Here is a 26,972-nt window from a genome sequence, read left to right on the forward strand (position 1 = left end):
GTATATGAAATCCAGGCTCTAGTTTTCCCTCTAAATACTTCTTTAGCTGCATTATGTAAGATTTGATATGTTATATCTTCAGTATCACTCAGTTTGATATATTTTAGAATTTTTATATGTTTCTTCTTTGACTCAAAGATTGCTTAGAAGTATGTTGCTTAATTTCCAGGAAACTGGAAATACTCTAACTTTTTATTACTGATTTAAAGCTTAATTCTACTTATTCTACTTAATTCTATATATTTATAAAGCTTAATTCTACTATATATTATAAAGCTTATTCTACTATATATTTATAAAGCTTAATTTCTAACTATAGTTAGTAAACGTGCTCTGAATGACTTAAATCTTTTGCTGAAGGATTTGTTAATGGTCTGGCATGTGGTCAATTATAATAAAGTTTATACTTTCACTTGAAAAGACTAAGTGTTGTGTCATTTTTGGTGTAGTGTCACACAGACACACATACATATATATATATGTATATACATAGCCAGGTTATCTTGTTTGTTAGTGTCTATATTCTTGTTAGTTTTGTGTTTGTGCATTTGTTCTATCAGATGTTGAGATGTTAACATTTCTATGATTTTGAATTTGTCTTTCTCCTTTAGTTCTAGCAAATTTGTTTGCTCATTAAGCTTTGTTGTAATGGGTCTCAAAATTCTGTGACAGATTTTTGGTCAAGTTGTTTCCATTAAAAAGTACTGATTTAAAAAACTTATAACTTAAAGCTGCCTCATGCACACACACTCACACACACACACACTCACACACACCAAAAAACAAGTGATCCACAAAGCTTACTCCTTTCTTTCTGAAGGTTTTACGACACACTGTTACCATTAACCAGTCTTTCGCTATTAAACTTAAATGGCCAGTTGAGACAAGCAGTTCTGGGTCGGTTCTTCCACCACTAAGACTGAGGAGACAGGTGTTAGGGATACTATACGTTTGGCCTTCTGAGTTCTCTGGGAACACTTGGTGACCTTGCCAGCGCCAGCAGCCTTCTTGTCCACTGCTTTGATCACACCCACAGCAACTGTCTGTCTCATCTCACGGACAGTGAAACAACCCGGAGGAGGATAGTCAGGGAAGCTCTCAACACCCATGGGCTTGCCAGGAACCATGTCAACGACGGCGGCATTGCCAGATTTGCAGAATTCAGGGCCCTCTTCCAGCTTTTTTCCAAAACAATGATTAATCTTTTCCTTCAGCTCAGCAAGCTTGCAGGCAAGGTGAGCTGGGTGACAATCAAGAACAGGGGGTACCCAGCACTGAGTTGACCTGGGTGGTTCAGGTCAATCACCTGGGCGGTAAGCCAGCGTGTCCCATTGGTGGGTCATCTTTGCTGTCACCAGCAACATTGCCACGATGGACATCTTTGACAGACATGTTCTTGACATTGAGGCCCAAGTTATTCCCAGGGAGAGCATCACTCAAAGCCTCATGGTGTATTTCAACAGACTTGACTTCAGTTGTGACACTGAATGGGACAAAGGTTCCCATCATGCCAGGTTTGAGAACACCAGTCTCTACGTGGCCCACAGGGTCAGTGGCAATACCAGCAATTTGTAGGGGCAGACGCAAAGGCTTGTCGGTTGGTCTGGTTCATGGGCGGATGCGGTCTAGGCTTCCAGCAGTGTGGTTCCACTGGCATGGCTGTCATCACGGGTGACGTTCCACCCCTTGAACCAAGGAATATTAGCACATAGCTCCAGCAGTTTGTCGCCATTCCAACCAGAAATTCGCACAAATGCTACCATGTCAGGGTTGTAACCAATTTTCTTAACGTAGGTGCTGACTTCCTTAATGATCTCCAAGTATCGCTCCTGGCTGTAGGGTGGCTCAGTGGAATCCACCCTGTTAACATCAACGACGAGTTGTTTCACACCTAGCGTGCCAGCCAGAAGGGCGTGCCAGCCAGAAGGGCGTGCTCATGGGCTTGCCTGTTCTTGGAGATGCCAGCTTCAAACTCCCCGGCACAGCAGCAACAACCAGGACAGCACAGGCAGCCTGGGATGAACCTGGAATCACGTGTTTGATGAAGTCTCTGTGACCTGAGACATCACTGGTAGTCACGTAATACTTGCTGGTCTCAGGGTTCCACCAGGAGATGCTAATGATGATGCCACACTCAGGCTTGGCTTTCTGTTCATCCAAGACGCAGGCACACGTGAAACAGCCCTTTCCCATCTCAGCTGCCTCCTTCTCAAATTGTTTAGCAGTTCTTCGGTTGGAGTCACCACATGTGGAGCTCAGACGACCAGTAGTGGTGGATTTGCCCGAATCTACGTGTCCACTGATGACAGTGTTTGATGAAGCTTCTCCTTTCCCATTTTGCCTTTGATTTAATGGTGGTTTTCATGGCACCTCTGTTTTGGTGGCAAATCCATTGCCAGTTCTGCCAAGTTTTTTTTTTTTTTAAAGATTTATTTATTTATTTGAAAGTCAGAGTTACACACAGAAAGAGAACGAGAGGCAGAGAGAGAGAGGGAGAGAGAGAGAGAGAGGTTTTCCATCCACTGGTTCACGCCCCAGTTGACTGCAATGGCTGAATGGCTGGAGCTGCACTGATCCGAAGCCAGGAGCCAGGAGCTTCTTCCAGGTCTCCTATACGGGTGCAGGGGCCCAAAGACTTGGGCCATTTTCTAGTGATTTCCCAGGCCATAGAAGAGAGCTGGATTGGAAGTGGAGCAGCCGGGACTTGAACTGGCGCCCATATGGGATACCGGCACTGCAAGCAGAGGCTTAGCCCACTACACCATAATGCCAGCTACCCCCGGTTTTTAAATACATATTTTATAGCTATGTTACTGAGTACATACAAATTTAGTATTGTGATGCCTTCCTATTTGAACTACCTTTGGGTTAGTGTTTATATGGAATATCATCTTTCTATCTTTTTATTTTCAACTATCTGTGTCCTTACATTGATGTGTGTCTCTTGTAAGCAGTGTATTTTATTTTATTATTTTTAAAGATTTATTTATTTGTTTGAAAGTCCAAGTTACATAGAGAGAGAGAGAGAGAGAGAGAGAGGCAGAGAGAGAGAGAGAGGCAGAGAGAGAGAGAGAGAGAGAGAGAGGTCTTCCATCCATTGGTTCACTCCCCAATTAGCCACAATGGCCAGAACTGTGCCTATCCGAAACCAGGAGCCAGGAACTTCCTCTGGGTTTCCCACATGAGTGCAGGGGCCCAAGCACTTGGGCCATCTTCTACAAGCAGTGCATTTTAAATCCAGCTTTACAATATTAGACTTTTACTTGCAATAGTTAAGCCATTTACATTTTTTTTTATTTGACAGAGTTAGTGAGAGAGAGAGACAGAGAGAAAGGTCTTCTCTCTGTTGGCTCACCCCTCAAATGGCCGCTACGGCCAAAGCTATGCTGATCCGAAGCCAGGAGCCAGGTGCTTCCTCCTGGTCTCCCATGTGGGTGCAGGCGCCCAAGCACTTGGGCCATCCTCCACTGCCCTCCGGAGCCACAGCAGAGAGCTGGACTGGAAGAGGAGCAACCGGGACAGAATCTGGCGCCTCAACCAGGACTAGAACTTGGGGTGCCGGCGCCGCAGGTGGAGGATTAGCCAAGTGAGCCGTGGCGCCGGCCTCCATTATTCTTTTAGTTTTTAAAAAAGATGTATTTATTTATTTATAAAGTCAGGATCACAGGAAGGGAAGGAGAGAGAGAGAGATTCCTCAGATGGTCACAATGGCCAAGGCTTGGCCAGGCTGAAACTATGAACCACAAGCTTCTTCTGGGTCTCCCATGTGGGTACAGGTCCCCAAGCACTTGGGCCATTCTCTGGTGCTTTCCCAGGTGAATTAGCAGGAAGCTGGATTAGAAGTGGAGCAGTGGAGACTTGAACCAGTGCCCACATGGGATGCCAGTGTTGCAGGCAGTGGCTTTTCCCACCATGCCACCATGCTGGTTCCTATTCTTTCCATTTTACACTAGAGATGTCACATAGGATGACAAACTAATTTCGTTTTCTTTGTATGTGATTTTGAAATTTTTATTTATTTGAAGGGCAGAGATAGAGAGAGAGAGAGAGGGAACTCCCATCCACTGGTTCACTCCCCAAATGCCCACAATGGTTGAGGCTGGACCAGGACTGAAGCTGGGAGCCAGAAACGTAATCTAAGCCACATGGTAATACGGGTGGCAGGACCCCAATTATTTGAGCCATCACTACTTCCTGCAGTCTGCAGTAGCAGGAAGTTGGATTCAGGAGCTACAGCTGGAAATTGAATCCTGGTGCTCTGATGTGGAAATGGGCGTCTTCACCATTAGGCTACATGCTCACCCCTGTGTGTGATTTTGAATTTTGACAGTGCGAATTTTTCTTTATCTTTTTTTTTTTTTTTTACTTTTTGACAGGCAGAGTGGATAGTGAGAGAGAGAGACAGAGAGAAAGGTCTTCCTTTTGCCATTGGTTCACCCTCCAATGGCCGCCGCGGCTGGCGCATCGCACTGATCCGAAGCCAGGAGCCAGGTGCTTCTCCTGGTCTCCCATGGGGCGCAGGACCCAAGCACTTGGGCCATCCTCCACTGCACTCCCGGGCCATAGCAGAGAGCTGGCCTGGAAGAGGGGCAACCGGGACAGAATCGGCGCCCCGACTGGGACTAGAACCTGGTGTGCCGGCGCCGCTAGGCGGAGGATTAGCCTGTTGAGCCACGGCGCCGGCATTTTTCTTTATCTTTATAATTGTTTTACTCAGTATGTCTCAGAAGTGACCGTTCTGGTGAACTTCCCTATGTTCATGGGTGCATTCAACATCTAGATTTACCAATTATTTTAATTTCTAGAAAGTTTTCTTAGATCTTAATTTCTGTGGCCAAACACTTGACATTTTATTTTATTTTAAATAATCCTTATAATAATACAACCTATGTGTACAATAAGCTTCACTAATTTTAAGTGAAGGCTCTGGCCCCCGGGTCACACACCTCTGCTCAGAGTTCTCTACTCAAGACGAAGCCCTCTCAGGAGCTGGCACTGTGGTGTAGTGGGTAACTCCACCGCCTGCAGTGCCGGCATCCCATATGGGTGCCGGTTCAAATCCTGGCTGCTCTACTTCCAATCCAGCTCTCTGCTGTGGCCTGGGAAAGCAGTGGAAGATGGCTCAAGTGCTTGGGCCCTGTACCCATGTGGGAGACTAGGAATAAGCTACTGGCTCCTGGCTTCAGCCGTTGCAGCCACCTGGGGAGTGAAACAGTGTATGGAAGGCCTCTCTCTCTCTCTCTTTCTGCCTCTGCCTGTCTGTAACTCTGCCTTTCAAATAAATAAAAAATCCTAAAAAAAATGAAGCCCTCTCCTCTGCTACTCCTGTCCTGCCCCTGTCAGGAGCCGCGTGCTCTCCCCTGCCCACGTGGTCTTCACCTGACTCCCACCGGGGAGCGGCTTTGCCATGGTATGTATGATTTCCCCAGTTTCATGTAAATTAAAATTGGAGAGTTTCTGCTTCCTGGTTATGATGTGGACATGGATTATATGCGATTTATGTTACTCATCCTGTTGATTTTTATGAGTTTCACAGGTTATGTGAAAATAATCAGATGTAGACAGTTGCCATTATCTTAAGAGAACCCAGTACAATATTTTCTTAAATATCGGTTTCACTTATTTTGGAAGTTTTCTTCAAATTCTAGTGATGCTTGAATGACAGCTGCTATTGGAGAGTACGGTGCTAATAGGCTACTGGGGCCCGTGTGAATGGGAGCCTTGGCCTACGCTTTGCTACACATGCTGATGCAGGAGCTGGCCCTTCTGCTGGGGGCCCCTGGAGGAAAACTCTGCTCTCCTTCTCCCTGGAGGATGAATCACCACCCCCACCCCCTACATGCACACACGGGAAACAGAGGGACAAATGAATGGGAATCCTTTTTATTCTGCCTATACTTTCAATTAGCCACCTGTACCAACCTGCATCTCTCTTCCATCCACACCAGGAGCCCGAGGCTCCCTGACGCTCTGTGAGGGCTGAATAGCTCCTTTCCGCGTTTTTTCACCTCGGCGCTGATGTTCTGGTCTGTAGCTTTCTTCACCCTGCAACTTTCGCTGCCCCTCTCCTCTAGCCAGAACTCTGGTGTGGCCCTGGTCTTCACCGACAAAGGCTCAGATCCATGTGGGTCGGAGCTTTCACAGGCACCCTGGAGGCTGGACTCCTGAGTGAGGAAAACACATTGGTGTGGTCCCAAGACTCCTTTCTCTGGTTTCAGCCCAGTGAGCAGGCCTCCCATGGATGCACACTATGTGTGGGGGGGACTGCCAGTGCCACCCCAGTGGGGGGAACAGTGCTCCGGCTGTGTCCCATTGGCTGTGGGGCTTACAGATGGGAACACAGGTAAGGTTCCTGGACAGTCCCAACATGACTGGGTCCCCAACAAATTCAGTGTCGCCTCCTTTTCCCCATTGACCTGGAGGCCTCTGATCCATCCCTGCCTGGCTCCTGGGCCACACCTGAAGTGAGTTCTCCAGCTGAATGTCAAGGCCGCAGCTTCTTTATGGGGGGCTTAGATTCTTGCCTGCTTCTCTTGCATGGAGTTTCTGGGCCTACCCTGCTGAGTGTCCCTATTGGCTCTGGGTGTGACCACACTCCAGGGGCTCCAGCCTCCTTTCCCTCTCACCCAAATGGTGGCACAAGGTCTCCCCTATTTCTGACATGTGAGCAGTACGGGACCTGCATCCTGACGAGGCAGGACTTAGACCCCAGGTCTGCCCCTGATGAACCGTGTGAGCTTTCAGAAGTTATTCGACAGTTCTACATTTAGTTTGCTCATCTATAACCATAAGAATAACATACACTGCACAAGACTGTGAGTAGAAAATGTCAGTACAGACACTATTCTGCAAGTGGCCAAGCACGGGTGACACTGTTTTTAGGAATAAACACACACTCCCTGGTGGGTTGGGGTCTTGTTAGCTGGAAATCTCTTCTTCTTCTTCTTCTTTTTTTTTTGACAGGCAGAGTGGATAGTGAGAGAGAGAGAGAGAAAGGTCTTCCTTTTTGCCGTTGGTTCACCCTCCAATGGCCGCTGCGGCCGGCGCTTCTCGCTGATCCGAAGGCAAGAGCCAGGTGCGTCTCCTGGTCTCCCATGCGGGTGCAGGGCCCAAGGACTTGGGCCATCCTCCACTGCCTTCTAGGGCCATAGCAGAGAGCTGGCCTGGAAGAGGGGCAACCGGGACAGAATCCAACGCCCCGACCGGGACTAGAACCCGGTGTGCCAGCGCCGCAAGGCAGAGGATTAGCCTGTTAAGCCACGACGCCGGCTATGGAAATCTCTTCAAACGCACAGCTCCTGTCGGGCAGCTCATAGCTCCCAGACTGATGAGAACATGCAGACTCATCCGCTTCATTCCTTCATTGCACGAATATTAATCTCAGCTGACCAGCTGCCAAGACCTGGGAACACATCACCAAGGGGAAAACCAAAATGTGTGCTCTCCTGGAGCTTATTTTGCGGTGAGGGCTACAAGCAGTGAACATCATAAATGCATCGCGTAGCTTGTTAAAGGCTGGTAAATACTGTGAGAGTAGAGGAGTGGAGGCGGGGCTGCTGGGCCGCGGCTGTAACTTGATACAGGGCTCCCCAGGAAGGCTCCCTGGAGGAGGAGACATCCCTGTGGCCAGGCCCGGACTTGGGAGCAGGCCTGGAATGCCTGAGAAATGGAGTGAGAGAGTGAGTGTGGGAATTATAGGACACGCGATTGGGGCAGTGAGGCCGAGTCGGAAAGGCCTGTGGGCCACTGCAATGGCGTTGCTGTTTGTTGCTGTTCATTGTTTATGTAGAGAAAGTATCCCTCAGCCCATATAGTCACGTCTCATAGTCCAGGAACCCAGGCCAGTGACCAACTTCATGGAATGCAGCCTAAAGAAATCCTTTACGTTCCAAATCACTTTGCATTCTGGGAGATACCAACCTATTGTTTCTTCAAAATCATTCCTTTTTTTTTCTTTTTAAAAAGATTTTATTTATTTAATTTATTTGAGAGGTAGAGTTACAGACAGAGAGAGGAAGAGACAGAGAGAAAGGTCTTCCATCCACTTGTTCGCTCCCCAAACAGCCACAATGGCCGGAGCTGGGCCGATCCAAAGCCAGGAGCCAGGAGCTCCCACATGGGTGCAGGGGCCCAAGCACTTGGGTCATCTTCCACTGCTTTCCCAGGCCATAGTAGAGAGCTGGATCAGAAAAGGAGCAGCCAGGACACCAACTAGCGGCCATATAGGATGCTGGCACTGCAGGTGGAGGCTTAACCTACTATGCCACAGTGCTGGTCACAAAATCATTTCTGAAATCATGATTTCTATACAAATCTGCATGTGCTTTCTTTCTTGGCGCAGCCACAACACACTCGCAGCAGGCCACAACCCTTGGGACAGAAAAACGCTCCACTGGCCAGCAGGCTCTGCATCCGAGGCTTGTGCGAAGCCCTGGAAGCCACGGGGGCTGTGATCCTCGGTGCCCTAACTTTATGCTCCACTCTGAAGGCACTCGGAGACTTTGAGCAGAGGACTGGCTTTACTTGATTTGTGTTTTGAAGGGATCCCTCTGGGGAATCGGGGAGAAGAGGTTTAGGAGGGGAAGAATGGACCAGAAAGAGTAGTTAGGTGACCATTGCAATAATCTAGGTGAGACATGCTAGTGGCTTGTATCAGGACAGTATTAGTGGATTTGTTTGAATGAAGAGCAGAAGCAGCATATTCTAATGGATTGCATTTGAGAGTAAAGAAAAGGAAGCATCAAAGTCCAAGGTTTTTAGCCCAAGTCATGGGAAAATAGAACTGCTGTGATCGGTAGACTGAAGGTCAGGCAGATTTGGGAAGACGGAATCAGGGATTCTCCTTGGGACAGTTGAATATACTTATTTGAAGTTCAAGGAAGAGTTCAAGAATGGAGGTACGTGTTTGGGAATCGCCTGACTATAAATCCCCGTGTCGGATGAGTGAGCAAAGAGAGTGAGAAGTGAGGAGGTGCCCAGGAGTCCTCCAAGGTGCAGCAGTAGGAGGTGAAGAGCAAGCAAAGGCTGCAAAGGAGACGCCAGCGAGGTGCAGGAAACGAAGGCTGTGGTGTCTTGGTGGAGCACGTTTCCAGGAAGAGGGGCAGCCAGCTGTCCCGGGGGTGCTGACTGGCGCAGCAAGATGAGGACTGAAAGCTGCTGGATTTTGCAACGTGGAAGTCGCTGGCAATCTTGTTCAGAGATATTTTAGTGACATGGTAGGGCCAGGATTGGAGTGGATACACTAAAGAATGGGCACAGGTAGATTGGAGGTAGAGAGTACAAAAAATCCTTTCAAGTGGCTTTGCAATGGAGGGGAACAGAGAGACAGGATGAAGGGAAAGAGAGGGTCAACCAAGGCATCTCTTTGAAGATGGGAGAAATGATAGTTTGATTGGATGCTTACAGAAAAAACTTGGTAGAAAGAGAAGACTTGTGATGTAAGAGAGTAGAATTACTGGAGATACGTCCCGTGTAGATGAGGGGCTGGGTTTAGATGGGAGCAGTGATGACTTTTTTTTTTTTTTTAAGATTTATTTATTTATTTGAGAGGCAGAGTTACAGACAGAGAGATCTTCCATCTGTTGGTTTACTCCCCAAACAGCCACAATGGCTGGAGCTGGGCTGATCCAAACGCCAGGAACCAGGAGCTTCTTCCAGGTCTCTCATGTGGATGCAGGGGCCTAAGCACTCCTGCCATCCTCCACTGCATCCCAGGCCACCAGCAGGGAGCTGGATCGGAAGTGAAACAGCCAGGACTTGAACCGGTGCACACATGGGATGCCAGTGCTGCAGGTGGATGCCTCACCCACTATGCTGCAGTGATGATTAATGTATAGTCAAAGGAAGCAAAAGAGTGCACTGGCAAGACGTCAGTAGCCGGGACCATGCGGTTCATAGTGGGAATCCAGAATTGTCTTTTTTTTTTTTTTTTTTAAGATTTCCCTTCCCTTCCCTTCCCTCCCCTCCCCTTCTCTTCCCTCCCCTCCCCTCCCCTCACCTCTTTTCTTTCTTTACATTTTTCTTTCCATCTTTCTTTCCATCTTTCTTTTTTTCCTTCCTTTCTCCCCCCTCCCAACTTTGCCTTTCAAATAAATAAATATTTATCGTCAGGAATGGACAATTAGTGGCTGGTGTTGTGGTGCAGTGAGCTAAGCTGCTGCCTGTGATACCAGCATCCCATATTGGAGTGCTGATTGGAGTCCCTGCTGCTCTACTTCCTATCCAACTCCCTGATGATGCACCTGAGAAAATAGTGTAAGATGACCCAAGTTCTTGGGCCCCTGCCACACACATGGGAGATCCACATGAAGCTCCAGGTTCCTGGCTTCATCCTGGACCAGCCCCAGCCATTGCAGCCATTTGGGGAGCGAGCTAGCACATGGAAGACCTCTTCTCTCTCTCTCTCTCCCCCCTCCCCCTTCAAATAAATAATCAAATAAATATTTTATAAAAGGTGCAGAAAGTTGAGGCTAAGAGAAATCTATACAAAAATAATTCAATTCTTGGGCCTATCCCCTATTGCCAAAGAAAGCCACCAAAACCTAAGAGAATAGAGATAAAATGTTGCCTCTTCTACAGTTTCTTGTTATGGAGAGACTAGAAACATTTGAGACTGTCAGTAAGCATGTTTTGTAACACACTGAACATAGTTCTATGAGATAGCAGGTGCTCCTGGAGATCATGATTCAGATACGGCAATCTACGCATCACCAGGGTGAGGATGGAGCAGCCACAGGCTTGCTTCCCAGTGCCCACGAGAATGAAGGTCACTAAGGGTTAAGAATGCTAGCTGACATATATAATGAAGTTAAGAGAAATAATAAAAGAAAGAACTCTACACGTAAGAACATGAAGAAGGTAAGATGTGCTTTCGATAAGGAAGAGCTGTAAGGTAAGAGGATGTTTTGTTCTGTCATGGGAAAAAGAGTAATTTTTGTCCGCAGGCAGAATGAATGGTTGTTCCAAAATTTCATGAGGAAAAGTATAGGACAAGTACTCAGTGAAAGATGAAGTATACGAGGTTATGTGAGATGACTCTTCTGAAAGGAATTTTGTATGTGATCAGCTGGCTAAGATTAGAAGAGAATAAGTTTTTTTTTTTCTAAAAATTGAGTGTTAATTCCAAAAGTACATTGAGGCAAAACCAGAATTTTAGCTTTCCTGTTTAAACAACAAGGTTTTCTTGAAGTCTTCATCAGCTCTTAATAGGAAATTGTGAAAGGTTTTTCTTTTCTTTTTATAAAGATTTATTTATTTACTTAAAAGCTGAGTTACAGAAGTGGGGTGGGGCAGAAAGAGAGAAAGAGAGCTTCCATCTGCTGGTGCACTTTGCAAATGGCTGCAACAGCCAGAGCTGGGTCAGGCCCAAGGCAGGAGCTTGCAGTTTCATTTGGATCTCCTCTGTGGGTGCAGGAGCCATGACCTGTTGCCTTCCCAGGTGCATTAGTAGGAAGCTGGACCAGAAGTGAAACAGTAGGGACTCAACTTGGTGTCCATATGGGATGCTAGCATCACAGGGGGCACTTAATTAACTGCATCACAAAGCTGGCCCCGAAAAGTTTTTCTTTACTTTTTTAGGTGATTGGCCTAGGAAACAAAGATTCTGTGTCTTATCAAGATAATTTCATATGCTTCATATTGCACTTATTTTATTTTTGATCATTGAAAAGTACGGAGTTTTCTCTATTAAAAAAGCTGAAGTCAGGGGCCAGCACTGTTGCATAACAGATAAAGCTTCTGCCTGCAGTGCCTGCATCCCATATGGGTGCTGGTTTGAGTCCTGGCTGCTCTACTTCTGATCCATCTCTCTGCTATGGCTTGGGAAAGCAGTGGAAGATGGTCCAAGTCCTTGGATCCCTGCACCCACATGGAAGACCCGGAAGAAGCTCCTGGCTCCTGACTTCGGATCGGCACAACTCCAGCCATTGCAGCCATCTGGGGAGTGAACCAGCGGATGGAAGACCTCTCTCTCTCTCTGCCTCTGCCTCTCTGCAACTCTTCCTTTGTGGACAGCGCCTCGAGCTCACTCAAGGGGACAGGGCTGCTTCACATGGCTGCAGCCTGCACGAGATCAGAGAGTGCCATTTGCAAAACTGTGACACGCAGAGACCCCCTGGAAGCGTGCAGTGCAGAGGTCCTGTACGAGGGCATCACATTTCAGCACTGGTCAGCACCAAAAGTTTCCTGGGGAATTGTGTCACAAACTCCATGCTAAGCGAACACCCAGTATTATCTGAATAGTAGGATGAGGACCGGCAATGCAGTCTTACAACATCCCCTGACCTTGAATCTTGGAGAGATCCTGCTACCCCTGCTCACCTCCACCTGCTATGGGAGGGCTTGGGCACAAGTGTCAGTGGGCAGTGGGCAGCAGTGGTGGACACTGAAGGCAAAGCTGCCTTCCTGGTTCCAGGGACAACTCCCAGCTCCAGGAACTTCAGCGGCACCTTTCCCCGGGGTGGTTTGCAATGCTTGGATATTGTTCTCACAATTGCTCCCTCCGTGGAGATGTGGAGACGCATGGACTCTTTCCTTATTTCACTCCAGGAGAAACTGAAGCCAGATAGGAAAAGTGGCTTGACCAGGATCACACAGCCAGTAGCAGAACCTGTACCCCAGTGCGCTGCCACTCAGGCAGTTACTATTTCTGTATTTGCCAACCCCAACCCCACAAAGGAGAATGTATCAGTGGGGATCCATCCAGGAGACATAAACCACACAGCGCATGTGACAGGAGAGTTTAAAATAAAGAGGTATTAGCTGAAACAGGGAGGTGAGATAAAGGAAGGTTGGCTGCTAATTGGAACTGAAAACAGGAGTAAGAGGGATGGGACACAGCCACTACCCGTAGGTTGAGACAGAATACCCAAGAAGGAAGGAGTTTGGAAGAGGGCTCCCTCCACAGGGCTGAGGTTCAGGCCTTATGGAAGAAGGCACAGCCAGGGCTCACAGGGTGGGGTGGGGAGGCGGCAGGGGTGCAGTGGCCAGGCATTCACTGAGAATTGACTCCCTGGTGCCGAGGGCAGCTGCCCTGGGAGAGGTGCCATGTGCCTGGGCTGCAAAAGTGGCACGCTCCAGGGAGCTGCCCCAGAGCACATGGGATTCGGGAAGGCAGGCCCTTCCTCCTCCAGCATTCCCCAACACCCTCGCATTGAGTCAGCAAGAAAGGACTTCAGGGCGTATGGCAGAGCAACAGGTCTGGAGCCGAGGCCCTATCTTGACAAGTGGCACTCGGAACCCAGAACCTGGGCTCCCCGGCTTGAGAGTGTTTAATTCCATTTGGGAGCTCCCAGCTCCAAACCAAGCTTCCAGAAGGAAGACCTCTAGGCACAAGAAAGAGGTCCAGGGACCCAGGAATTCAGCAAGACCAGAGGTCAGCAAGGTGGACAGTGCTCTCACCCAGGGAACACTGGGAGATGGCAGGGACTCACCGCCATTTCTGGGCACTTTTGAATCGAGGGCTAATTTACAAGTGATAAAGTGCACTAATTTCAAGGATAAGCTTGAAAGGTGTGTGTGTGTGTGTGTGTGTATCCATGCAAGTAGCCCCTGGATCAAGACAGATCATCCCCACCACCCCTGAGGGCTCCCCACCCCGCCCCTGTTAATGCAGAGGCTACCGCAATTCTGATTCCTCTCATCAAGGATTCGTCTCCCTGGGCTGGCATGGCGGCACAGCAGGTTAAGCTGCCCTTGTCACACTGGCATCCTGTATTGGAGTGTCAGCTTGAGTCCCAAATGCTCTGCTTCTGATCCAGCTCCCTGCTAATGTGCTTAGGAAGGCAGCTGATCGTGACTCAAGTGCTTGGGTCCCTGCACCCACGTGGCAGGCCCAGGTATTCTGGGCTCCTGGCTTTGGCTTGGCCCAGCCCTGGCTGTTGTGAACTAGCAGGTGGAAGTTCTCTGTTTCTCTCTCTCTCTTTCTCTCTCTCTCTCTCTCTCCCTTTCAAATATATATTCTTTTTTTAAGATTTATTTTATTTATTTGAAAGACAGAGTTATAGAGAGGTAAAGACAGAGAGAAAAAGAGGTCTTCCATCCACTGGTTCACTCCCCAGATGGCTGCAATGGCCAGAGCTGTGCCGATCCAAAGCAAGGAGTCAGAAGTTTCTTCCAGGTCTCTCACATTGGTGCAGGGGCCCAAGCATTTGGGCCATCTTCTACTGCTTTCCCATCAACAGAGAGCTGGATCAGAAGTGGAGCAGCCGGGACTCGAACTGGAGCCCATATGGGATGCTGGCACTGCAGGCCAGGGCTTTAACTGGCTATGTCACAGTGCTGGCCCCTCAAATATATATATATATATATATATATATATATATATATATATATATATATTCTTAAAAAGGAGATTAGCCTCCTTGGTTTTGAATCACCCACGTGTGGAGTTCTCTAGTTTTGACTCCTTGCTGATTGTTTTTGTTCATCACAATGTGTGTGAGAGCCCTCCATGTCACAGGCAACTAGACTTAAGCAAAAAAGGAACAGAAAGAAACATCACGGATGATGCTTGCAGTAATGCTTGCTAGACTGTTTCCCGGGAAGACACCGCTGGCCACCAGCACATCTTCATACCCACGGCCGCTGATGTAGAGTGCGGAGTGTAGCTCCAGATCACCACATTCCCGGCCTTGTGATTCTTCCTTGTGTGGTCTCAACAAGCTCAGTAGCGAACAGAAAAGTCCCTGGACCATCCAGCAGGGGGGCTGGGGTGGGCCCTGGGCCATCTGTGTCACGATTGAGTCTGGAACTGGCAGCGTGAGCATGACAAGGAGGCCTTGAGGCCTCAAAGTGCATAGGAGTTAGCTGGCAGAGTGAGCCACGGTGGGGCTAGTCCTGTACATCAGTGGCCTGGCACAGTCCTTGGGCAGAGCCCGGGACTCTTGTAAGACCCTTGGGGTGGGTGATTGTGACTCAGCATTAACAGGTCCTTGGGCAGCTCACCTCCGTGCCAAGACCTGCCAGGCTGGGGGCTGGGGGTCCCGAACTGATGAGCTCATTCTTTTTGCCCCTGCCAAGTGGCTCAGCACCTAGACTTGCAATGCGCTCAGCAGGTGAGTTGGGGGATTTTGGCTGCTAGGAGGGTACTATGGAGCCTAAGAATGGGAAGGTAGGAGGCCTCGAGGAGGCTGTGGGGACAGAAAGGCAAGTGCTGTGCTTCTTCCTCTGGTTCTCTCTGAAGCTCTGCAAAGTCTCTGGTCTTCTCTCTGCACAAGAGTCCATTCCTCTCGTTCCTTCACCTTTCTCTACTTTCCAAACACAAAATCAAACGTGACCATTTCAGCCTCATCCTCTAGACCTCCTCAGTCTCAATAGAGAGAACCAAGTAGTAACATCCACACCCCATGCCTGGGATCCTCTGGGATCAGCAATACGATCTGAGATAACTTGGTTGGGTCATGGCTCCCAGGGTTGTGCAAAATAGAATCTCTAAGAAGAGGGCAAGGTTAGAAGCGATGGGTGTCTTGGGTGCCCGGGAAAAGAACACTTGGTAAGGCTTGGCACTGAGAAAATCATCCTGCCGCCTCTGCAGTTCTTGCCTGGAGCAACTCCCTGAAGCTGGCCGAGCTCCCAGGCTCAGTCCTCCCAGATTAATGAGATGTCAGCCGCTGCAGGGAAGAGTTGGTGTTGGAGTCTCCTGGGTGGCAGGACAAGTGGGAACCTGCTGAGCTCTGTCACTGGGGAGGGAGTGCTGGGCAGACAGACAAGGAAGCCCCAAGGCACCAAAGCCAAGCCCACTGGGGGCAGGATGGCAGCAGAGGCTTTGGGACCAAGAAGACCAGGATTGTCAGCTCTGTCATTTCCCAGGCATGAAATACTGGGCACATTACTTAATCATCTGACACCAGTCTCCTCATCTGTAAATCAAGATAATAGCATTGACCCTAACAGAGTGGGTGCTAAAATTAGAGACTATTTCATGGTCACAGTACTCTAGGAGCTGGCCATTGTCAGGATTTTGATCTACACCCTGCTGCCCACACACACGCACACACATTAGGAAAGCAGGTGGAGAGACAGCGTGAGTATCGGAGCCTCTGTGATCGCATGGAGATGCTGAATAAACAGGTGTGATCGTGCTTCTTGGAGAGTCCCGGGCAGTGCTGTTTAAGGTAACAGACAGGTTCAGAAGCGGGGTCCTGGGTGCCTTCAAAGGACTTTGATGTTTGAGACCTCAAATTAAGCAATGGGCTCAAAATACAAAAAAGGACTCCACAACTGAAACTTACAAAGGTTAAAAATCATCATCTATAGCTCAACTACTTCCTAAACAGTCTCTTAATTATTCTTACATATAAACAGGCCCCAGCATGTTGACATCAGAACATCTACTGGCTCTGTGATTTGGGGCAAATCCCTGAGCCCTGTGTGCCTGTTTCCACATCTGTAAAATGGGACTAGCCAACTGTGCCTACCTCAGATGGTTGTGAAATGCATAGCGTGGTGCCTGGCACATAGCAAACCTGGCTGATTCTGTAGTTCCTGTAGGGTGAGTGTGCACTTCCGTCTGCTTAACTGTGATTAAAGTAGGGCCTATACAGGCAAGCAGGCCTGGGCGTCACAAAGGCCTTTTTGTTTTACATTGTATTTAAGGGAGACAAGTTTCATGTATTCCATATACACAGATTCAAGAACATAGTGATACTTCCCACCCCCCTCTCCCTCCTGCCCACACTCCCACCATTCTTGCTCCTATCGCTCCTGTTCCCATTCTTATTTTTCACAAAGATCTATTTAACTTTATACTCATGAGATTAACCCTACACTAAGTAAAGAGTTCAACAAATAGTATAAAGGGAAAACCCATTGCTCCTTAACAGTTGAGATGAGGGCTGTTAAAGATCATCCCATCTCAAAGTGTCAATTTCATTCCTATAGATTACCTTTGAAGTACTCTATTAGTTACCATTGATCAGAGAGAACATACAGTCTTGGTCTTTTTGGGATTGTCTTATTTCACTAAATATAATGGTTTCCAGTTGCATCCATTTTGTTGCAAATAGAAGGATTTCAGTTTTTATTATTGTCAATAGTATTCCATAGTGTATATATATATATATATATATATATATATATATATACATAATTTCTTTATCCAGTCTTCAGTTGATGGACATATGGGCTGATTCCATATCTTAGATATTGTGAATTGAGCTGCAATAAACATGGGGTACAGATCACTCTTTTATATACTGATTTAATTCCCCTTGGGTAAATTCCCAGGAGTAGGATGGCTGGGTCATTTGGTAGGTCATATTCAGGTTTCTGAGGTATCTCCATACTATTTTCCATAGTGGCTTCACCAGTTTACATTCCACCAACAGTGGATTAGGGAACCTTTCCCCCCACATCCTCACCAGCATTTGCTGTTTGTTGATTTCTATATGAAAGCCATTCTAACTGGGGTGAGGTAAGACCTCATTGTGGTTTTGATTTGCATGTTCCTGATGGCTAATGATCCTGGGCATTTTTTCATGTGTCTGTTGGTCATTTAAATTTCCTCTCTTGGAAAGTGACTGCTCAAGTTCTTTGTTCATTTCTTTCTTTTTTTAAAGATTTATTTTATTTATTTGAAAGAGTTACAGAGAGAGGTATAGACACAGAGACAGGTCTTCTTCCATTGGCTGGTTCACTCCCCAAATGGCCTCAATGGCCAGAGATGAGCTCAATCTGAAGCCAGGAGCCAGAAGCTTCTGCTGCTTTTCCAGATATATTATTAGGGAGCTGGATCAAAAGTGAAGCAGCCAGGACTCGAACTGGTACACATACAGGATGATGACACTTCAGGCTGGGGCTTAAACCTGCTGTGCCGCAGTGCTGCCACTCTTAGCCCATTTCTTAACTGGATTATTTGTTTTGTTGCTGTTGAGTTTCTTGAGCTCTTCATAGATTCTGGATTTTAACCCTCTATCAGTTTCATAGTTTGTAAATATTTTCTTTCATTCTGTTGGTTGCCTCTTTATTTTGCTGAGTGTTTCCTTTGCAGTGTAGAAGCTTCTCAGCTTAATGCAATCTCATTTGTCAATTTTGGCTTTGATTGCCTCTGCTTTTGAGGTGTATTTTCCAAGAAGTCTTTGACTATGCCAATATCTTGCAGAGTTTCTCCAATGTTCTCTAGCAATTTGATGGAACTGGGTTGTAGATTTAGGTCTTTAATCCATTTTAAGTAGATTTTTGTGTAAAGTGGAAGGTAGGCATCTTGTTGCATACTTCTGTGTGGTGGAATGAGAAAGTCTTGCCAAGATGGCTGTTGGCAATGGAAGCTGCCTGGCAACAGGCTGTGATTGGATGGCTTCAGAAACCATATGACAATGGAGCCTGACTGGCAACAGGTTGTGATTGGTTAGGGCATAGACTGCCCCTTGACCAGATTGGCTGCCTTGGCTATATAAGCTGCTATACCAACTGAAATAAATGAGTCTGCGGGCTGCTTGCCTCTGGCTCACTTTCACCTGACTTCCGGGGTCTGTGTGGTGACTCCGCACCTCTTGCCCCCACCATGCTCCTCCTCTCAGAACGAATCCACTGCAACACTTCTGCACATGGAGATCCAGTTTTCTTAGCACCATTTGTTGAAGAGACTATCCTTGTTCAAGAAATTGATTTTAGCTCCTTTGTCAAAGATAAGTTGGTTGTGGATGTGTGGATTGATTTCTGGAGTTTCTATTCTGTTCCATTGGTTCACATGTCTGTTTTATTTGCCAGTACCAGGCTATTCTGATTATAACTGCCTTGTAGTATGTCTTGAAATCTGGTATTGTGATGCCTCTGGCTTTTTTTATTGTTGTATAAAATTGCTTTAGCTATTCAGAGTCTGTTACATTTCCAAATGAATTTTAGAATCATTTTTTTTCTATATTTGGGAAGAATTTCCTTGGAATTTTGGTTGGGATTGCATTGAATCTGTGAATTGCTTTTGGTAGTATGGACATTTTGATGATATTTATTCTTCAAATGCATAAACATGGAAGATTCTTCCATTTTTTTTGTGTCTTCTTCTTTTTCTTTCTTTAATGTTTTGTAATTTTCATTGTAGAGATCTTTGACATCCTTGGTTAAATTTATTTCAAGTTATTTGATTTCTTTTTTAGCTTTTGTGAATGGATTGATCTTAGAAGTTCTTTCTCAGCCATGGCATTACCTGTGGATACAAAGGCTAATTTTTAAAAAAGATTAATTTGAAAGTCAAAGTTACACAGAGAGAGAAGGAGAGGCAGAAAGAGGAGAGAGAGGTCCTCCATTCACTGGTTTACTCCCCAGTTGGTCGCAATGGCCAGAGCTGAGCTGATCCAAAGCCAGGAGCCAGGCGCCAGGAGCTTCCTCTGGGTCTTCCCACATGGGTGCAGGGTCCCAAGGATTTGGGCCATCTTCTACTGCTTTCCCAGACCATAGCAGAGAGCTGGACTGGAAGTGGATTATCCGGGACTTGAATCAGCACCCATATGGGATGCAGGGACTGCAGGTGGTGGCTTTACCCACTATACCACAGCCCTGAACCCCAAAGGTTATTAACTTTTGTGTGTTGATTTTATATCCTGCCACTCTACCAAACTCTTTTATGAGTTCCAGTAGTCTCTTAGTGGAGTCTTTTGGATCCTCTCTATATAGAATCATGTCAACTGCAACTAGGGATAGTTTGACTTCTTCCTTCCCAATTTGTATCCTTTGATTTCTTTTTCTTGCCTAATGGTTCTGGATAAAACTTCCAAAACTATATTGAATAGCAACGGTGAGAGTGGGCATCCAAGTCTGGTTCTGGATCTTAGTGAGAATGCTTCCAGCTTTTCCCCATTCAATAAGATGCTGGCTGTGGGTTTGTCACAAATTGCCTTGATTGTGTTGAGGAATGCTCCTTCTATACTCAATGTGCTTAAGGTTTTCATCATGAAAAGATGTTGTATTTTATCAAATGCTTTCTCTGCATCTATTGAGATAATCAAATGGTTTTTGTTCTTCAGTTTGTTAATGTGATGTATCACATTTATTGATTTGTGAATGTTAAACCATCCCTGCATACCAAGGGTAACTCCCAGTTGGTCTGGATGAATGATCTTTCTGATGTGTTGTTGGATCTGATTAGCTTGTATTTGATTAAGGATTCTATGTTCATCAAGGAAATTGGTATTTTGTTCTCTTTCTCTGTTGTCTCTTTTTCTGGCTTAGGAATTAAGGTGATGCTAGCCTCATAGAAGGAGTTTGGGAGGATTCCCTCCCTTTCAATTGGTTTGAGTAGTTTGAGAAGAATTGGAATTAGCTCTTCTTTAAAAGTCTGTTAGAATTCAGCAGTGAAGCATCTGGTCCTGGGCTTTTCTTTTTTGGGAGGGTCTTTACTACTGATTCAATCTCTGCTTTGGTTATTGGTTTAGGTTTTCTATATCTTCATGACTCAACTTTTGTAGATTGGTCATATCCAGGAATCTATCCATTTCTTCTAGGTTTCCCAATTTGTTGGCATACAGCTCTTGGTAGTAATGGTTCCTTTTATTTCTGTGATATCTCTTGTTACATTTCTTTTTTCATCTCTGATTTTATTGATTTGGATCTTTCCCCTCTTTTTTTTTTCTTCAAGAAAACAGCTCTTCATTTCACTGATCTTTCATATTGTGTTTTTGGTTTCAATTTTGTATATTTCTTCCCTAATTTTAATTATTTATTCCCTCCTACTAATTTTGGGTTTGGTTTGTTGTTTTTCGAGGTCCTTGAGATGCACTGATAGCTCATTTATTTGATATCTTTCCAATTTCTTGATGTAGGCACCAATTGCTATAAATTTGCCTCTTAAAACTGTTTTTGTTGTATCCCTTAAGTTTTGATATGTTGTATTGTCATCTTTATTCATTTCCAGAAAATTTTTTTACTTCTCTTTTGATTTCTTCTATGACCCATTGTTCATTCAGAAGCAAGTTGTTCAGTCTCCATGTGTTTGCATATATTTTCAAGATTCTTGAGTTATTTCCAGCTTCATTCCATTGAGGTCAGAGAAGATACATGGTATGATTTTGATTTTTTGAATTTGCTGAGACTTGCTTTATGTCCTAGAAATATGATATATCCTAGAGAAATGTCCATGCACTGATGAGAAGAATTTGTGTTCTGCAACTGTGGGATGAAAAGTTCTGTGGATATCAGTTGGATCAATTTGGTATACGGTGTTGATTAAGTCTGTTGTTTCTTAGTTAATATTCTATCTAGTTGATCTGTTCATTGATGAAAGTGGGTGTCAAAGTTCCCCATTACTATTGTATTGGAGTTTATGTCTCTCTTCTGATCCATTAACATTTCTTTTAAATAGCCAGGCACCCTGTAATTGGGTGCATATACATTTATTACAGTCACATCTTCCTGTTGAATTGAGCCCTTAATCATTTCATAGTGCCCTTTTTTGTCTCTTTTAAGAGTTTTTGTGTTATAGTCTATTTTGTCTGATATTAGGATGGCTATGCCTACTTTTTTTTTGCTTTCTGCTAGCATGGAATATATTTTTCCATGCTTTTACTTTCAGTCTGCATGTATCTTTGTTGGTGATGTGTGTTTCTTGTAGGCAGCAAATAGATGGATCTTGTTTTTTATCCATTCAGCAAGTCTGCATCTTTTAACTGGGGAGTTTAGGCCATTTACATTTAAGGTGACTATTGATAAATAATGACCCGGTCTTTCCATTTTTCCATAAATATTCCTATCATTTACTTTGGATTTCCTTTGCCTTTTACTGGGAGATTTTCTGTCTTCACATTCTTTCATGATGATGACTATCTGTGTTTCTGTGTGTAGCACATCTTTAAGCATCTTTTGTAAGGCTGGAAGAGTGGTGACAAATTCTTTCAATTTCTGTTTGTTATGCAAGGTCTTTATTTCACCTTCATTCATAAATGAGAGCTTTGCAGGGTATATTATTTTGGGGGGACAATTTTTTTCTCTTAAGACTTGGACTATGTCTCTCCATTCTTTCTTAGCCTGTAGGGTTTCCAATGAGAAGTCAGCTGTGGGTCTAATTGCAGATCCTATGAAAGTAATCTGGCATTTCTCTCATGCACATTTTAGAATCTTTTCTTTATGTTTTACTACAGAGAGTTTGACTACAATGTGTCATGGTGAAGATCTTTTATGATCATGTCTATTAGGAATTCTATGTGATTCCTGTAGTTGAATGTCTCCTTCTTTCTCTAAATTGCAGTTTTCTGTAATTGTTTCACTAAATAGGTCTTCTTCTTCTTCTTCTTCTTTGACATGCAGAGTTAGAGAGAGAAAAAGAGAGACAGAGAGAAAGATCTTCCCTCTGTTGGTTTACTCCCTAAATGGCCGCTCTGGCTGGCGCGCTGCACTGATCCAAAACCAGGAGCCAGGTACTTCCTCCTGGTCTCCCATGGGGTGCAGGGCCCAAGCACTTGGACCATCCTCCACTGCACTCCCGGGCCACAGCAGAGAGCTGGACTGAAAGAGGAGCAACTGGGACAGAATCTGGTGCCCCAACCGGGACTAGAACCTGGTGTGCCAGTGCCGCAGGTGGAGGATTAGTCCAGTGAGCCACGGCACTGGTCTAAATAGGTCTTCTAATCCATTCTCTCTCCACAACTTTAGGAACTCCAAAGGCACATATGTTGGGTCATTTGATAGTATCCCATAAATGTCAACACTGGTTTTTAGTGTTCTAATTATTATTATCATTTCTTCTTTTTCTCTTCTTCTTCTTTTTCTTCTTCTTCTTCTCCTTCTCCTCCTCCTCCTCTTCCTCCTCCTCCTTCTTCTCTTCTTCTTCTTCATCTGATTGAAAAAAGATTTGTCTTCCAGCTCAGATATCCTTTATTCTGCCACACCAGTGTGTTTTTAAGGCTTTCCACTGCATTTTTATTTGATCTATTATAATCTTCATTTCTAATATTTCATTTTTATTTCTCTTTGAGGAAAAATTTTTCATTCATGTTGTATGTGAATTTCTTTAATTAGTGGATTTGATTCTGATTTCTTCTGAGTATTTCCATGATTAATCTTTTGAATTCCACTTCAGGAATTTCATCAATCCTTCATCTTCACATTATAATATTGAAATGTTGTGTTGGGGCCGGTGCTGTGGCACAGTGAGTTAACGCCCTGGCCTGAAGCGCTGGCATCCCATATGGGCACCGGTTCTAGTCCTGGCTGCTCCTCTTCCCTTCCAGCTTCCTGCTATTGCCTGGGATAGCAGTAGAAAATGGCCCAAGTCCTTGGGCCCCTGCACCCACGTGGGAGACCCTGAGGAGACTCCTGGATCCTGGCTTTGGATTGGTGCAGCTCCGGCTGTTGTGGCCTTCTGGGGAGTGAACCAGCAGATGGAAGACCTCTCTATGTTTCTACCTCTCTCTGTAACTCTGACTTTCAAATAAATAAAATAAATCTTTAAAAAGAAAGAAAGAAATGTTGTGTTTATTTGCGGGGGGTTATATTATCTTCCTTAATGTTGTTTCTTGAATTTCTGCACTTATTTTTAGGCATCTGTGGAGATACTTATTGTTTTTTTCCTCTGATGGCTTTTATCTTTGAACTATACCTCTGTGGCTTAGTGGAGTGTTTGCTCTTTCAGTGAATACCCAGAAGTGTGTGCTGGGTGTGGCCAGGGAACTCTGGTCAGTGCTCTAGGGTGGGACAAATATCAAGGGTGACACCCAAGTTGGGTGAGGTAGCTCTCCTCTTGTTTACAGAGGCGGAACTATGGTCACCTCTGTCGGCTTGATCACATCCTCACCTCCTCTCTTCCAAGGTGATAGTTCCCCGGATGTTAGCCCTCAGTAGGTACAAAACTCATCTGTGCTTCCACATGGACTGCACAAAGGATCTGTGTGGTCCTCGGTGTGAGCCCAGATGCTGCTGTAGTGAGCTATCCCAGGCAATCAGGGAGCTCTGAGCAAGTGGCACCGCTCACAGTGATCGCCCAAAGACCCAGCTACACCCTGAGTTCTCTCATGCAGTCACGGTGTTCTCACGGTCTCAGCACCCAGGGCTTCCGCAGTCACAGGGTGCAGAGGATCCACTCTGCTCCTGCTAGCCTGTCCCTTCCACAGAGAGGCTGAGAGGTTTCCAGAGCCTGCTACTTGGGGGTGCTCCACCAGGTGGATTAGTCCCAGAGCCTGTGATGTGTTGAGAGACTGTGGACACCTCACAGTCATATGTGGGTGCTCAGGCCCCATCAATCCTCCCAGCCAGACTCACAGTCAGTGGGGAACGTGGATTTTTTTCCTCTGGTAAAATTCGTGGATCACACATGTGCACAATACCTGCTGGCCACAGCCCTACTTGTTTCACAATCATGCTGGGTTTGTACAGGGTCTCTGCAGATGGTACTAATGTTGGAATGGCTCCTTCTCTCCACCTGTTGCTGGGTGGGTGCAGCTGAGCTGTTGTGGTTGCCTCTGCTGACAAGATGGAGACTGTCACAGCAGCTGCTACCTAGTAATGTACAAAATGGCATCACTGCTTTTTTTTTTTCTTTTAAAAAAAGTTTTATTTATTTTACTTGAAAGTCACAGTTACACAGAGAGAAAAGGAGACACACACACATACACACACAGAGAGAGAGAGAGAGAGGTTTTCCATCTGCTGGTTCACTCCCCAGATGGCTGCAATGGCCAGAGTTGCGCCGATCCACAGCCAGAAGCCAGGAGCTTCTTCCGGGTCTCCCACACAGGTGCAGGGGCCTAAGGACTTGGGCTATCTTCTACTGCTTTCCCAGGCCATAGCAGAGAGCTAGATAGGAAGTGGAGCAGCTGGGACTTGAACTGGTGCCCTTGTGGGATGACAGCATTGTAGGTAGCAGCTTTATCTGCTATGCCACAGTGCTGGCCCCAGCACCCACCCTCTTACACCTGGCTGTTGGCTGCTGTTGTGGAGGGTATAGGGAGAGAAAGACATGTCTTTTTTCTTTTTCTCTGGGTGAGTGGGCTCCCATTCCCCTCAGGGCTCTGGGCCAGACTCTAAGACAGTGCAGTCCGCTAGGGTCTCCCTCTGGCTATATCAGCAGTGGCATGGGCCGCTGCAATCTGATCTCACCTTGTTCTCCAAAGCTGCTGCTTTCTCCGGCTCAGGGCTGCTGGGGTCACTTGGTGTGTCCGTGCTCATTGCTGCGTGTCTGTACCTTCCACACAGATCCGTGGCATCTCTCTTGCTTCCACAAATTCTCCACTGGAACTTTCCCCTGAGAATGCACTTTCTCCACTTTTTTTTTAAAACTGTTTTCGCCTAGCCTAGAGCAGACTGCCCTGTCGCTATTCTGCCATCTTGGAATGCCCACAGAGGTCTTAAGACAATCCCGATCACGTGCGTGTGACTCTGTATTTTTATGGGAATCAGGTGTCACTCAGATTGTAAACCACAGATCTGTGATTTTTATCTCCACACAACTATTCTCTGCAGGGTGATAGAAGGCCCCCACTGGTATTTTGGAAATGTATATTTCCCCCACCCTACTTTTTGGTCATAATGTGCAGGAGTTACTGTTGGCGTTTGGTGGGGCCAGGTTGGCACAGCAAATGTTGCTCCTGGGTCCCCCAGGTCTTCACCATATAGTGACAAACCTGTTTATAATTCGATTCTAAAATGTGACTGTGCCTAGAATTATGGAGATGAAAATCTGTTTATTTTACAAGTGAAAAACCATGGTATTTCTTATTGTTTTATGCAAGGTTTGGTAAGTACCAAATTTCCTAGGAAGTGACAACCACATGCATCAAGGAAAAATTGTACTGGATTTTATTTGAAAATTCACCAAGCGCTCACTATTGTGAAAAGGCACCAATGCCAAAAGACACCAATGCTGTAGATACCTTCCCAGTTTCCACATTTATGTGTGAATATACACAACAAAATGCCAAGTGTTGGAAACCTGGTTTTCTATCTGCCTACATACCCACAGGTGCCAACAGGTCCACTCTGCGCTGCTGCTTCTGCTTCTTCTTCTTCTTCTCCTCCTCCTCCTCCTCCTCCTCCTCCTCCTCCTCCTTCTCCTTCTCCTTCTCCTTCTCCTTCTCCTCCTTCTTTTTAATGAACAGCCTCATAAGTTAAAGTGAAGATTTTATTAGGAAAGACATTTATAAAGCTGACAGCATATCATATGTGAGATCTAAAGAACTTTAAAAACCAGAATTGTCACTAAATATTACATTTTTAAGTAGAAGTTAAAGTTGTAGCTGTTTCTTTCAGAGACATAACAAATTATTTCAAAATATGGTAAGCAGTGTAATAGCATAGAAGAACTCAAACTAGTCATGAATGATAGACCACAAAAGTGTAGGAAAATCCAAGTGAAACTTTGGTTTTATTCCACTGAATTCTGATGTTGCAGTTCTAAGAAAAAAGCAGAGATGGTGAAAGCTGCTGAATTTGCTCTGTGTAATGAGGTAAGTCAAGCAATTTTTAAAAATATTTATTTTATTTGTTTGAAAGGCAGAGAGATACAGTATTTCATCCACTGGTTCACTCCTCAGATGGCTGCAATGGTCAAGACTGAGCCAAGCCAAAGCCAGGAGCCAGGAGCTTCTTCTGGGTCTCCCACATGGATGCAGGAACCCAAGCACTTGGATCATCCTCTGCCACTTCCCAAGGTACATTAGCAGGGAGCTGGATCAGAAGTGGAGAAGCTGGGACTTGAACTGGTGTCCATTTACGATGCCGGTACTGCAGGTGGCACTGCACCACAATACTGGCCCCGAGTTAACAGAATTTTTCTGGCTAGTGGGTGAGATCTCTCAGTGGGATAGGAACGCTTTCCTGCTCAGATGGATAAGGTTAAGAAAAGAAAAAGAGAAAAAAAGAAAAAAAAACCATAGTGGAAATTTATTTTCAAAATTACTGACAATGTATACAAAGGTGCTGACAGTACGCAAAACCCTTAAAATTTATTTCATAGAAGAAATAATTCCCATTTCCAATGTCGTATTGTATGCCTCAACTACAATTTGCTGGCAACATGGGATTGCAGGCTGTTAAAAAAATTAGCACCAGAT

The 26,972-nt window shown here is 45.6% G+C and overlaps 1 pseudogene; it reads right to left on the reverse strand.

Moving 5' to 3' along the window:
• Positions 1–800: 800 nt before the first annotated feature.
• Positions 801–25,089, reverse strand: LOC133751350 (elongation factor 1-alpha 1-like; annotated as a pseudogene).
• Positions 25,090–26,972: the final 1,883 nt, after the last annotated feature.

This window comes from Lepus europaeus, chromosome 2 (genome assembly GCF_033115175.1).
Source record: "Lepus europaeus isolate LE1 chromosome 2, mLepTim1.pri, whole genome shotgun sequence".
Taxonomy (NCBI): Eukaryota; Metazoa; Chordata; class Mammalia; order Lagomorpha; family Leporidae; genus Lepus; species Lepus europaeus.